The 15011-nt window shown below is 44.0% G+C and overlaps 1 protein-coding gene across 1 annotated transcript in view; it reads right to left on the bottom strand.

The window, feature by feature from the left end:
• The window catches only part of LOC130291911 (protein kinase C epsilon type-like), a 226882-nt gene that overhangs the window by 80455 nt on the left and 131416 nt on the right, over positions 1–15011 (bottom strand). The window lies entirely within an intron of this gene.

Below are 15011 nucleotides of genomic sequence, written 5' to 3'. Positions count from 1 at the left end.
CCTACCACGGTTTTTGGTCAGGGTGAAAAACCGTATTAAAAGTATTTTTATTTTTTTTTAACATGGGAGTCAATGGGAACCCAACAGAACCGTATGTGCGTACGGTTCCATCTGGTTTTCACCATACGGTTTTTGACTTTGCACAGTTTTTTTCTTGGAATTTCAATCAAACAAGTGAAACTTTATTCATAATGGAGTGAAAAGTTAAGAACTTATAAGTTAATATTTTCTTAAAAAACGGATGCAACCGGACATCATTTTTCAACCGTATACGGATTAAAATTTGTACACATGTTTTGATACAGTTTAGTCAGGTTTTGAGGAATCCATTTGTTATCAAAAACCTGCTACAGGAACTGTATTGCAAAAAATGTGGTGTGAACCCAGCCTTACACTGCAAATGCGATTCCTTAACTTACATTTACTATCTGGATCTTCCTGTATGAACTGGAAGTGATTAGATCAGTGTTTCCCAACCAGGGTGCCTCCAGATGTTCCTAAACTACAACTCCCAGCATGCCTGGACCGCCTTTGGGCATGCTGGTAGTTGTAGCTGTGGAACACCTGGAGGAACCATGGTTGGGAAACACTGGATCAGATAGTAGAGCAGGGAAGTCTCATGGGCAGCCAGCAAAAGACAGGTAAGAAGCCTGTCAGCGATACTAGTGGTGGGCACAGGAGGGAGATGTCTGTATGGCAGAAGGGGGAGCAAGAGGGTTACGGGAAAGGCCGGTGGACCTGCTCACCTGTGACCTCCACCCGCTGTCCACCATAATATGGTAGCTACAGTACACAGTTGTATTAGTAAAATAAATAGGCATCAGTTAATAGGGTATGATATACACTAAGGGTTTCCAACATAAATTAAAAACAAAGGGGAAATGTATTATTTGTGGTTTTGACCCCCCCCCCCCCTTTTTTTTTTTTTGGGAGCCCTTTTTCCTTCATGCCAGTTTTAATTACACAAAATGTATAATTTCCCCGCGAATAACTTTGCACAATTTTTAGTGCACTTTGTTATGTAGTTTTGAAGTCTCTTATTGTGTGTGGATTTGGGTCGTGCAAACAGATTACTTGCATATAATATGTTGGAATACCCATGACACTTAAATCCTGCCTTCTTATGCTAGGACAAAAATGAAAAAGTGATCAGCACAGCGAAAACTTGGAAACGTGATGAGCGTGTCTACAACGTCAAAGACAGGAAACAATAGTGCAACATTTCCCAGAAAACTGGTACACAATGCTTGATAAATCTCCCATAGTGTCCTAAATATTATTATTTATCTTACCCCAGGGGAAATGCTAAATATGTCCTGGGACCTATAGGACTCGAGTTCTGCCTCTGTTCCCTACCTTTACCCCAATTATCCCCTGTGCACCCAATGTGCCCCCCTACAAGACCTCAGCACTGATCATTGAGCTCAATTAGAGTGGTTTATCAAAACCTGTGCAGAGGAAAAAGTGGAGCAGTTGCCCATAGCAACCAATCAGATGGCTTCTTTCATTTTCAAAAAGGCCTCTGAAAATTATGGTTGGTTGCTATGGTAACTGCATCACTTTCTCTCTGCACAGGTTTTGATAAATCTCCCCCAATATCACTGAATCAATGATTATTGCATGTGGTTCTATTTTCTATGCTTTCAATATTTTTCCTACTTTCTTTCCTATAAAATTAGAAAGAAAAAACATTCACAGTGTAGTTTAAAGAGATATTGACCGAGTTTTCAACCGCACTAAATCCAGTATACTTTGTTATAGTGCCGGTGACCGGTGTTACAATGAGGGGTCACTTATGTGAATTGATGTAGTACTTACAGAGTTATATGTCTTTATTCTTCTAGTTCTATGGCACAGCTTTGCTAGCACGTGAGTGTGAATAGTTTTGTATCTTCTTAGAGAGAGGGGCAGAGCGGGTAATATTGAGGCGGCAGGGGAGCGCGGCGAGCCGTCCCCCGCTTCCATTGCGCAATACAACTAGAAAAATGAAGACGTATATTTATTATATAAAAATATGCAGCGTCAAATATACTACGTGTGACCCTACCCTGAAGGGGTTACCCAGGATTAGAAAAACAGAGCAGATTACTTCCAGAAACATCACCACACCTGTTCTCAGTTGTAATACCACACACAACCTAAGGACAGGTGTGGTGCTGTTTTTGGATGAAAAATAAATAAATATCAGTTTTTTTCCATTCCTGGATACCCCTATAACCTATTGACATCTTCAAACCTCCAGCTTTGCAAGGATGTTCCTGAATGTCTTGCCGTGTCTGCAGCTATTGGTAAGAGTCTGGTAGAGGGAGACAGACTCTCTGGAGAGAAAGCAGAAAAAAAAAAACAACTGAAAACCAGAATAATAGCGCAATCCACTACGATGTTGGTTTCAAATAAACATCTTCTTTACTAAAGCCAAATCACAACGCGTTTCGAGGCTTGCACATGCCTCTTCCTCAGGTAAAAAAAAACAGTGTAAGCCTGTTTTTTTTTACCTGAGGAAGAGGCATATGCAAGCCTCGAAACGCTTTGTGATTTGGCTTTAGTAAAGAAGATGTTTATTTGAAACCAACATCGAAGTGGATTGCGCTATTATTCCGGTTTTCCATTTTTTTCCTGCTCTCTCTCCACATTACCATTGGCTTGGAGTTTCCTCCACACAGACCCCGGAAAAGCAGCACCACTCCTCTTGATACCGATGGACACAGGATCTGTGGTCCTTATACAACAATCTAAGGTGAGCAATTTTTGCTATATTTGTTCCAACACGAACACACCTAGAACCCAGCAATACCACACCATGGAAAGCTCTGCCTCTTCTCTGTTTTACAGTGTATGCTCTCTGGAGAGAAGACAGAGGCAGTTTATTACCATCCCTGTGGTCACACCCAGAATGCTGTATACAGTGCAGGAGGCGACCGTGATGCATTCCCGCTTCTTCTATCGCTATCATGTGATTGCTGGGTAGCTGTGGCTGCAGGTGCTGATAGGTATTAGCAGACCTGGGTCAGCTCTGCAGTGATTGTAAGGCTAGGTTCAGACTACGGAATTTCCGCCGGAAATTTCGCTTACTATAATGCATAGTGTAGTGAATGGTTTTCCGTTCACAAATTCACACTTTGCATTTTGTGAAGCGGAAAATCCGGATGAAAAATCTGCTAGAAAATTTCCGCCTGAAGAAAGGGGTTGCTCTTTCTTCAGGCAGAAATCCTAGCGGAACACATAGCAGTCTATAGGAGACTGCAGTGTCCGCGCGGTCCTAGCGCCGACTAATTCAGTCGGCGCAGGCGGAACTCGGGCAGAAAATTTCCGCCCGGAGATTCCGTAGTCTGAACCTAGCCTAAGGCTTTAATTTGAGGTAGAATTCTGCAAGCGGAAATTCTGCCATGTGAATAGACCCTTAGGGGGCTGACAATCAGCATAGAAAACACTGTAATGTTAAAATGCCTTCCAAAGCTACATAAATAAAAAAAAATTAAAAAAAGACTGATCATAGTATGAACCCAGCCTCATAAAAAAAAATAATAATAATAATAATATATAAATAAAAATGGATGATAGATGACCATCCGCTTCGAATTTAGGTAATGCTTCATATATAACATGGTGAAAAATTTTTAGTACACAAACGAAACATGAATATATATATACAATACTGTAAGGAGAATATTAAAATATAAAAAAAACACAATCTCAAAGTGCTTTGCCTGTTAATGGATTCAGGGCCAGTGTCAGGGTAATGCATATGGATCATAATACGTATTGGCTTATGTGTGATGACTGGTGCAAAGTAAACCAACCGGGCAGATTCCAGCTCATCCCAATATGTGACTGGTTGCTACTGGTAACACCTGAGATTTCCATAGATAAGCCTTAGATTTCACAGCCGCTGTTGGACAATGGCAGGAAGCAGGAATGACACAGCAAGCGCTGCAGGGATGACGTCTTTACACGAGGGGGCTGAGCATAGTAGACAAAGTCTCATACGTCTGTGAGCTCAGTAATGGATGTTATTGATCGCCAGCTCTGTGATGAATCCCAGCACTCTTATAAGGTAGTTGTTACGCCGAGTGCTCCGGGTCCCCGCTCCTCCCCGGAGCGCTCGCTACATCCTTGCAATTGCAGCGCCCCGGTCAGACCCGCTGACCGGGTGCGCTGCGATACCTCTCCCAGCCGGGATGCGATTCGCGATACGGGAGGCGCCCGCTCGCGAGGCGCATCCCGGCTCCCGTACCTGACTCGCTCTCCGTCGGTCTTGTCCCGGCGCGCGCGGCCCCGCTCCCTAGGGCGCGCGCGCGCCGGGTCTCTGCAATTTAAAGTGCCACTGATTGGCGCAGTTAGCCTAATTAGTGTGTTCACCTGTGCACTCCCTATTTATACCTCACTTCCCCTGCACTCCCTCGCCGGATCTTGTTGCCATCGTGCCAGTGAAAGCGTTTCCTTGTGTGTTCCTAGCCTGTGTTCCAGACCTCCTGCCGTTGCCCCTGACTACGATCCTTGCTGCCTGCCCCAACCTTCTGCTACGTCCGACCTTGCTCTTGTCTACTCCCTTGTACCGCGCCTATCTTCAGCAGTCAAAGAGGTTGAGCCGTTGCTGGTGGATACGACCTGGTTGCTACCGCCGCTGCAAGACCATCCCGCTTTGCGGCGGGCTCTCGTGAATACCAGTAGCAACTTAGAACCGGTCCACCAGCACGGTCCACGCCAATCCCTCTCTGGCACAGAGGATCCACCACCTGCCAGCCGAATCGTGACAGTAGATCCGGCCATGGATCCCGCTGAAGTCCCACTGCCAGTTGTCGCCGACCTCACCACGGTGGTCGCCCAGCAGTCGCAACAGATAGCGCAACAAGGCCACCAGCTGTCTCAACTGACCGTGATGCTACAGCAGCTACTACCACAGCTTCAGCAATCATCTCCTCCGCCAGCTCCTGCACCTCCTCCGCAGCGAGTGGCCGCTTCCGGCCTACGATTTTCCTTGCCGGATAAATTGAGTTTTGGTCCTCTCCAACTGCACTTCCGAAATTCTTCTTGGATTACCGTGGCTTCAACGCCATTCCCCAACCCTTGATTGGTCCACAGGTGAAATCAAGAGCTGGGGTACCTCTTGTTTCAAGGACTGTCTTAAACCGGTTCCCTGTACTCCCTGCCGTGACCCTGTGGTTCCCCCTGTAACCGGTCTTCCTAAGGCTTATATGGACTATGCTGACGTGTTTTGCAAAAAGCAAGCTGAGACTTTACCTCCTCACAGGCCTTATGACTGTCCTATTGACCTCCTCCCGAGTACTACTCCACCCCGGGGCAGAATTTATCCTCTGTCTGCTCCAGAGACTCTTGCTATGTCTGAATACATCCAGGAAAATTTAAAAAAGGGGTTTATCCGCAAATCCTCCTCTCCTGCCGGAGCTGGATTTTTCTTTGTGTCCAAAAAAGATGGCTCCCTACGTCCTTGCATTGATTACCGCGGACTTAATAAAATCACGGTAAAGAACCGCTACCCCCTACTTCTTATCTCAGAACTCTTTGATCGCCTTCAAGGTGCCCACATCTTTACCAAACTGAGGTGCTTATAATCTCATCCGCATCAGGGAGGGGGACGAAGTGCATGGACACTTTGAGCATCTGGTCATGCCCTTTGGCCTGTGCAACGCCCCTGCCGTCTTCCAAGACTTTGTTAATGAAATTTTTCGTGATCTCTTATATTCCTGTGTTGTGGTTTATCTGGACGATATTCTGATTTTTTTCTGCCAACTTAGAAGAACACCGCCAACATGTCCGCATGGTTCTTCAGAGACTTTGAGAAAATCAACTTTATGCCAAAATGGAGAAATGTCTGTTTGAATGCCAATCTCTTCCTTTCCTAGGATACTTGGTCTCTGGCCAGGGATTACAAATGGACCCAGACAAACTCTCTGCCGTCTTAGATTGGCCACGCCCCTCCGGACTCCGTGCTATCCAACGTTTTTTGGGGTTCGCCAATTATTACAGACAATTTATTCCACACTTTTCCACTATTGTGGCTCCTATCGTGGCTTTAACCAAGAAAAATGCCAATCCCAAGTCCTGGTCTCCCCAAGCGGAAGACGCATTTAAACGTCTCAAGTCTGCCTTTTCTTCTGCTCCCGTGCTCTCCAGACCTGACCCATCTAAACCCTTCCTATTGGAGGTAGATGCCTCCTCAGTGGGAGCTGGAGCTGTCCTTCTACAAAAAAATCCTTCCGGGCATGCTGTTACTTGTGGTTTTTTTTCTAGGACCTTCTCTCCGGCGGAGAGGAACTACTCCATCGGGGATCGAGAATTACTGGCCATTAAATTGGCGCTTGAGGAATGGAGGCATCTGCTGGAGGGATCAAAATTTCCAGTTATTATTTACACCGATCACAAGAATCTCTCCTATCTCCAGTCTGCCCAACGGCTGAACCCTCGCCAGGCCAGGTGGTCGTTGTTCTTTGCCCGTTTTAACTTTGAAATTCACTTTCGCCCTGCCGACAAGAACATTAGGGCCGATGCCCTCTCTCGTTCCTCGGATGCCTCGGAAGTAGAGGTCTCTCCGCAACACATCATTCCTCCTGACTGTCTGATCTCCACTTCTCCAGCCTCCATCAGGCAAACTCCTCCAGGGAAGACCTTCGTTTCTCCACGCCAACGTCTCGGGATTCTCAAATGGGGACACTCCTCCCACCTCGCAGGCCATGCGGGCATCAAAAAATCCTTGCAACTCATCTCTCGTTTCTATTGGTGGCCGACTCTGGAGACGGATGTTGTTGATTTTGTGCGGGCCTGTACTGTCTGTGCCCGGGATAAGACTCCTCACCAGAAACCTGCTGGTCTCCTTCATCCTCTGCCTGTCCCCGAACAGCCTTGGTCACTGATTGGTATGGACTTTATTACAGACTTACCCCCATCCCGTGGCAACACTGTTGTTTGGGTGGTCGTTGATCGATTTTCCAAGATGGCACATTTTATTCCTCTTCCTGGTCTTCCTTCAGCGCCTCAGTTGGCAAAACAATTTTTTGTACACATTTTTCGTCTTCACGGTTTGCCCACGCAGATCGTCTCGGATAGAGGCGTCCAATTCGTGTCTAAATTCTGGAGGGCTCAAGATTAAATTAAACTTCTCTTCTTCTTATCATCCCCAATCCAATGGGCAAGTAGAAAGAATTAACCAGGTCCTGGGTGACTATTTACGGCATTTTGTTTCCTCCCGCCAGGATGACTGGGCAGATCTTCTACCATGGGCCGAATTCTCATACAACTTCAGAGTCTCAGAATCTTCTGCTAAGTCCCCATTTTTCGTGGTGTACGGCGGTCACCCTCTTCCCCCCCTCCCTACTTTCTTGCCCTCTGGTTTGCCCGCTGTGGATGAAGTGACTCGTGATCTTTCCACCATATGGAAAGAGACCCAAAATTCTCTTTTACAGGCTTCATCCCGCATGAAAAGGTTTGCCGATAAGAAAAGAAGAACTCCCCCCATTTTTGCGGCCGGAGACAAGGTATGGCTCTCCGCTAAATATGTCCGCTTTCGTGTCCCCAGTTACAAACTGGGACCACGCTATCTTGGTCCTTTCAAAGTCTTGTGCCAGATTAATCCTGTCTCTTACAAACTCCTTCTTCCTCCTTCTCTCCGTATTCCCAATGCCTTCCATGTCTCTCTCCTTAAACCACTCATCATTAACCGCTTCTCTCCCAAACTTGTTTCTCCCACTCCTGTTTCCGGCTCTTCTGACGTCTTCTCCGTGAAGGAGATTCTGGCCTCCAAAACGGTCAGAGGGAAAAAATTCTTCTTGGTGGATTGGGAAGGCTGTGGTCCAGAAGAGAGATCCTGGGAACCTGAGGACAACATCCTAGACAAAAGTATTGTCCTCAGGTTCTCAGGCTCCAAGAAGAGGGGGAGACCCAAGGGGGGGGTACTGTTACGCCGAGCGCTCCGGGTCCCCGCTCCTCCCCGGAGCGCTTACTACATCCTCGCAATTGCAGCGCCCCGGTCAGACCCGCTGACCGGGTGCGCTGCGATACCTCTCCCAGCCGGGATGCGATTCGCGATGCGGGAGGCGCCCGCTCGCGATGCGCATCCCGGCTCCCGTACCTGACTCGCTCTCCGTCGGTCTTGTCCCGGCGCGCGCGGCCTCGCTCCCTAGGGCGCACGCGCGCCGGGTCTCTGCAATTTAAAGGGCCACTGCGCCACTGATTGGCGCAGTTAGCCTAATTAGTGTGTTCACCTGTGCACTCCCTATTTATACCTCACTTCCCCTGCACTCCCTCGCCGGATCTTGTTGCCATCGTGCCAGTGAAAGTGTTTCCTTGTGTGTTCCTAGCCTGTGTTCCAGACCTCCTGCCGTTGCCCCTGACTACGATCCTTGCTGCCTGCCCCGACCTTCTGCTATGTCCGACCTTGCTCTTGTCTACTCCCTTGTACCGCGCCTATCTTCAGCAGTCAGAGAGGTTGAGCCGTTGCTGGTGGATACGACCTGGTTGCTACCGCCGCTGCAAGACCATCCCGCTTTGCGGCGGGCTCTGGTGAATACCAGTAGCAACTTAGAACCGATCCACCAGCACGGTCCACGCCAATCCCTATCTGGCACAGAGGATCCACCACCTGCCAGCCGAATCGTGACAGTAGTCCTTACTGAGGAACTAGGGAGAAAAAGAGTAGAAGAGTTATTATAAAAATGTGACTGATTTACAACAGCTGAAGGCACCCTGGTTGGGAAACACTGATTATATACATACACACACACACACACACACACACACACACACACACACATATATATATATATATATATATATATATATATATCCTCCAGAGTTGTTGTAGGCAGCACAACCCAGTAATGTAGCAGTGTGGTGGGTGCCGTCAGTATATTCCAGGTCACGGTCTGTCCATCAGGTACATACAAAAAGGGTTCCGCAGCACTCCAAAGAATATTCAAATCAAATAGTGATTTATTTTCCCATAAGAAAGTGATACGTTTCACCGGTCTCACACCGGCTTTTTCAAGCATGCTTGAAAAATGTCACATAATGTCACACCAAACTCCAAAAATGGTCTGGCCAAAATTATTGGAACGCTTAAGGGTACGTTCCCACACGGCGTATACTATGCAATATTTATGAATTTTTCGCACTTGCGTTTTATGCAAATTTTTTCGCATCTGCGTATTTTATGCAGATGCATATTTAACGCAGCTAAGTCGCATGAGCCAAATAACCTTGTACTTGCCTGTGAACAATAAAGTCTTGTTCTCCTGACCTTTCATTCCTAAAAAAAGGTGGGAAAGTACTCAGTTTTTCCCAATTAAAGCAATCAATGATTTTCCTTGTCTTTTTGAGCCAGTTGTTCTGTGCTTTGGTGAAAGTCTGTACCATGCCTGGTAGTGGACCATTAAGTTTGCGTCGGCCATACTTGAGGGTGTTTGTCATGTTAATTATCATGATTTTTCGCCGACTGCGCCAGCCAAATCCGGTAAATGTCATATTATACCTTAATTGCCTGTGTTTTTGTCTAATTAATGTGGTTTGCTTGTGTGTGCCAGGAAGTTCCGCATTCTATTTACACTTCTTTCTTCGATATTGAACCTTTGCAGAATGGTGGTGGTTTTTTACAAACTGTCCTCTTAAGAAGTTGCATTGTTGCCCATAGCAACCTTTTGTTGAATTTTTTATTCAATTATGCCGCTATATGGTGTCTCAAATATGCTTGTTCATGGAACAGTGTTTTATCATACCGAGTAGCTTAATAAAAAGTGGTATTCTGGTGTGTTAACAATGTGTTCTTCCTAATGTTTTGGAATTTTTTTTTTTTTTTTTGTCTTTTTAACTTGATATGTCTGAATGTTAATCCTTCCAGAAAATATGTTTTGTTGTTTACCTCAAATTGTGTATTGAACATTTTGAATAGTTTATTCCTGTATGACTACAGTTCTATGTGATTCAACCTCTTTCGCTGTCAGGTAGTGTGTCGCTGTGAGGTGTATTTTTGAGCTGATTCTGCTTCTCCCGTGGCCCTTTTTGTACCTTGTCTGAAAATGTAGATGTTTAGACCATTTATTTTTAATTTTGTTTAGGCTTAATTTTGGTTTTTGTACCTTGCGTAACATCCTATGGCAATGTGTGTCTGTTCATTCTTTATCTTTCCTTGATTTGCCTTCCTTACATACTAGGAGCCCCGTAGACAACGATTCTGGGTGCATCCATTCCTTCAGGATCGCTCGTCCAAAGGTTTTCTTTCAGTGGTGTTTCAAGATTTGAGAAGGTGTATATTTTTAACCACTCATTGTATATTGTTTGTTTTCTGCTCATTAAACCATGGAGTAATTATTCTTTTTTACGTTCAAGGGATGAGGTTAAATTTTTGTTGACTTTCTATGTCGATGTTTGATCAACTTTTTGAATTTATCAAAGCTGATTTGACTATGACCACTACCTGTATGCGGAAGCCAATTTCACCTGAGGATCGTTTGCTCATCACCTTGCGGTGAGTCCTCTTTGTTTTTAGACAGTAAATACATTATACATTGTTTAGTTAAGGTGTGTGTGGTTGGCAATCATTGCACAATTTGGCCATAACCTCTTTTATGTAATTTAATTGTAGAATGTTACATATATTAATTGTAAGTCTATGAGGGACCATTATTCTTTATTGATGTTTTAAAATGTGTTTGCTTACACTATGTTTACAAAGAAGAAGAAATGGTGATAATTAGCTAACTAATTGTTATTTTTCTTTTTGTTTTTCAGATTTTTAGCCACAGGAGAGAGCACCTTCAATTCAGGGTTGGTGTTTCGACCATCTCCAGAATTGTAAGGAGTACATGTAGCGTGATCTGGCAGAATTTGCAGCCAACTGAGATGCCATGCCCATCCGAGGAGACTTGGTTACAGGTTGGAGCAGGCTTTCAAACTGTAGCCAAATTTCCAAACTGCATAGGTGCAGTTGATGGCAAACATATCAGGGTGCAACAGCCACCGCACTCAGGCACTCGCTTTTATAACTATAAAAAATATTTTTCGATTGTCATGATGGCAGTGGCTGATGCTCACTCTCGATTTGTTGCCATTGATGTTGGCAACTATGGCAGTATTGGAGATTCTCGGGTGCTGCAAGTATCAGCAATTGGTAGGCAAATTCTTCGAGATTGTGTCACGCTCCCAGCTGCCAGACCTCTTCCGGGTTCCACAGTTCATGTTCCCTTTGTGATGGTATCGGATGAGGCTTTTCCATTATTGCCCAACCTGCTGCGCCCATATGCCCAAAGAGAACTTGATGCTCGCCGGAGGATTTTTAATTATAGGCTGGCACGGGCACGTAGAGTTGTGGAATGCGCCTTTGGAATAATGAGTAGTCAGTGGTGGGTCCTGAATACTGCAATCCATTTGGACGTGAACACAGTTGATATTGTGGTGAAAGCTTGCTGTGTGCTTCACAACTTCAATCGCAATAACATCCACGATGGAGATGTGTTGATGCCACCATCAAGCCTTCACACACATATCAACTGGGGTTCTCAACCTAACCCCAGCGGAACGCAGATTCGTGATTTCTTTGCTGACTATTTTATTAGTCCACAAGGTGCCGTGCCCTGGCAATACTCCTGTGCCGGTGGTGAGCAAACCAGGGTGATGGAATCCAGGACCAGCTAATAGTGTTTGAAAACAGCATGCAAATTACACTTTGAAAAGTCTAAAGGCAAGATGATAATAAACTGTGTGAAGAACACTCTTGCCAAGGTGTCTAAAGTGTGAAATTCCCCTATAGGATCGTTATTTCCGTTTGCTACCTGATGCTTTTTTTTTTTTAAATTTTTGTAACAATGCCAAAATGTGTACTTATTGTTTAATTATGTTGTTAAAATGTAAAATGTTAATAATTTGCTATATTTTACACATGCTCTAATGATATTTTTGTTAATAAATATATAGTAAAAAGTATGTTCATTTAATTTCTTGGTAACAAAATAAGTATTATGTGCTGTGTTGCTGGCAAAATACTTTTCGCCAATATCTGCTTTACATTTTTTTTTAACTTTTTCATTTTTACCTTCCATTAAAAATGAAATCTTTAAATTTGTAACAAACATATACGACATTACCAAACATAATTACTAAATTTTCAAAATTTTGAGTTCGTAAATAATTTTCTTTAAAAAAAAAAATAACAATACTCTCAATTTTAACATAGACTGAGGTCATAAAGTGCAATCATAAATATTACATACAAGTAAAGAGAGTCAAATACAAATTGACATACACATCTTAACATAAATAAATGAAAGGGTCACTTTGGTCGTACCCATGTTCAAACATCGACAAAACATATGGGCTAAGATGACTCAATGCAGGTGTCTTTACATTGTGAGCAATAGCAAACTCAAATTCAGCACCCCTACCATCAAGTGCACGTATCAAGCATTGTTATGTGCCTGTTGTATATCGATGCAGGGGACCTAGGATCATGACATCACCAAACAAACCACTCAATGTCAGCCTATGTGAGGGGGTGTCAAGTCTGTCATGCACACTCAAATAGAATACCTTTTGAGTGTGCCAGGCATGACATAATGATTGTGCAGGTGCATGTTGCATGATCATATGACACATGCATCGTGCCTTATCATTAACATTGTCATAGCTAACTCCTAGCACTATATGTTAATGGTGCTGCTGTAGAGTTTGCGTTGGGTCTCAGCGGTGACAAATATACAATCACACATCTCATCCACTAGCCTTTTTTGGTTGGATCCTCATTTTCTTAGACGTGCAAAGCCATCAAATAAGGAAATCAACTATTTACCCAACACTATATTTATAAAAAATCTTCAGGGAAAATGTGGTCACGTAATGTAAGCCTACACTGACAAAATCCCTCTTTTTGTAGGATTTTAAAAGGTGATATTGTGTGTGTTATCACTAATGAAGGCATATTTTGTTCAAATGTGTTGTCTCCTAACAGCATTACAAATCAATGCCTCCCTTTTTCTTAGCAACATACACACGAAAGTGCAATTGTGTGGTTTCTAACAAATTAACCCAAGCAAACATGTAAAATGCCCAAACATTATGGCCAAAATCCAATTTTTTTGGTCTAACACTAAGGGTCTTGTGTCACTGCCAACTTGTGCCACTTTTAAGATTTGTGTGTGACAAAAGGCATAAAAAGACACTACCATCCAAAATCTCTTTTTCAAATTAAAAATTGGATCACAGACATCACAGTACCATAACTTGAAAAAGAATAAATTACCTTACTGTACCAACCATGTTAACACACAAAGTTAACCATTAACATATATGAAATAGCCACAAGCACTCTCCATCTCATGTAACCTTACATTTGGCCCCAAATAACCATTTTAGAAATAAAACAACGGCTCAGCAAACAAACCAAAGTCACAATGGACCTCCTAATTTTGTTTGTTTTTTTAATTAAAAACAAATAAAAAAAACAATTGTTAGGATTCGGCAGGCTGGATGTGGATCCTCTGTGTCAGCGAGGCATTGGTGTGGACCGTGTCGGTGGACCGGTTCTAGGTTGCTACTGGTATTCACCAGAGCCCACCGCAAAGCGGGATGGTCTTGCTGTGGCGGTAGCAACCAAGTCGTATTCACCGGCAACGGCTCAACCTCGCTGACTGCTGAGAAGGCGTGGGACAGAAGGACTAGACAGAGGCGAGATCAGACGTAGCAGAAGGTCGGGGCAGGCGGCAAGGTTCGTAGTCAATGGAGATAGCAAGAGGTCAGGAACCCTGGTGAGGCAAACACAGTAAAATGCTTTCTGACCGTGGCGCTGCAGAGAGAGGAACGTTGCGAGCGCTCCGGGGAGGAGCAGGGACCCGGAGCGCTCGGCGTAACAACAATCCTGCTAATTGTTTTAGAAATTGCCACAGGAATGACAGTTAGTGTGCCTAGGTAAACAAAAAACCTCACTTATCACACAACTTATTCCTTTTGCAAGCATGGCCCACAATTTGTGTATAAAAAAAATGAATATTTTTCCGTATTTTGGCCTACATATATCCACTAACTGTTGTTTTTAAGAAAAACCATGCACCGACACAGCTCACTTTTCTGTCGCAAAATTTTCAGAATATTTCCCAAACATTGCTGCATGTCTAGGGGCCCTAATAATTAGAGAAAATGCCAAAAACATACCTGTGCTACGTAACCACAAATTATACATTAATGTCATGTCATTTCAAACTGAAAAGCCATATAAAAAAATAATCGTTGTCGCTACAATGCCTGATATACTGGTGGCGAAGCATCAGGTGATGTAACATTGTCTGATGGCTGAGAACTTGACCGATTTGTTGGACAGTATGAAAAAGCAGGTAAGTGGTCAGAATCTGGGGGACTAAAGTCCAACATTTGGCGAAAACTAGAACATCTACCTAAATTTAAAGATACATGAGACGGTTCTCTTATTGAGGCTGGGCGGGAAGAAGGCTGGGACCACATGGGGGGTTGGGAGGAAAGAGTGGCACTTGATTGTGGGGCTACATGGGGTGCAGAGTGAATCGACTGGCATCTACTTTGTTTAAGCTTATTTAGCTCTGTTATTATTTCTAAGTTAGTGGGAATCGGATTAGGGGAATTAAAAATTTCAACTACTTCAAACAGAATAGGAACACAGTGCCACTGGTGGCCAACTGGCAGCTTAAGAAGGCGAAAAGCCAAGGTACATGCCAAATGGTCCCACTCATCCTCTTTTTCAACTCTCTGCAGCATAGACAGAGCCTCAAACTCAAAATTTTGCCTGTTAACATTGAAAACCCCTTCACGTGATTGGTGTCTGCCTCTATGCAAATTTGCCTGAATATGGCTAGTTGAAGGGCCACCCGAAGCCACTTGATTGCTTTCCAAAGGAGGGTCATCTTCTGTATTAATGATGGATGGTGAAGAGTCTAGGGTAATGGTTTCTTCATCTTCAGGTTGATTGGTATCACCAACATTACCACTAGATCTAAAATGAGAACATTTGAAATTATTTTAATTGTTGGCAAATGTTTAAA

The sequence above is a fragment of the Hyla sarda genome, chromosome 9, assembly GCF_029499605.1.
Source record: "Hyla sarda isolate aHylSar1 chromosome 9, aHylSar1.hap1, whole genome shotgun sequence".
NCBI lineage: Eukaryota > Metazoa > Chordata > Amphibia > Anura > Hylidae > Hyla > Hyla sarda.
Note: the sequence above shows the minus strand (reverse complement) of the source record. Positions and strands in the feature narration are given on the sequence as shown.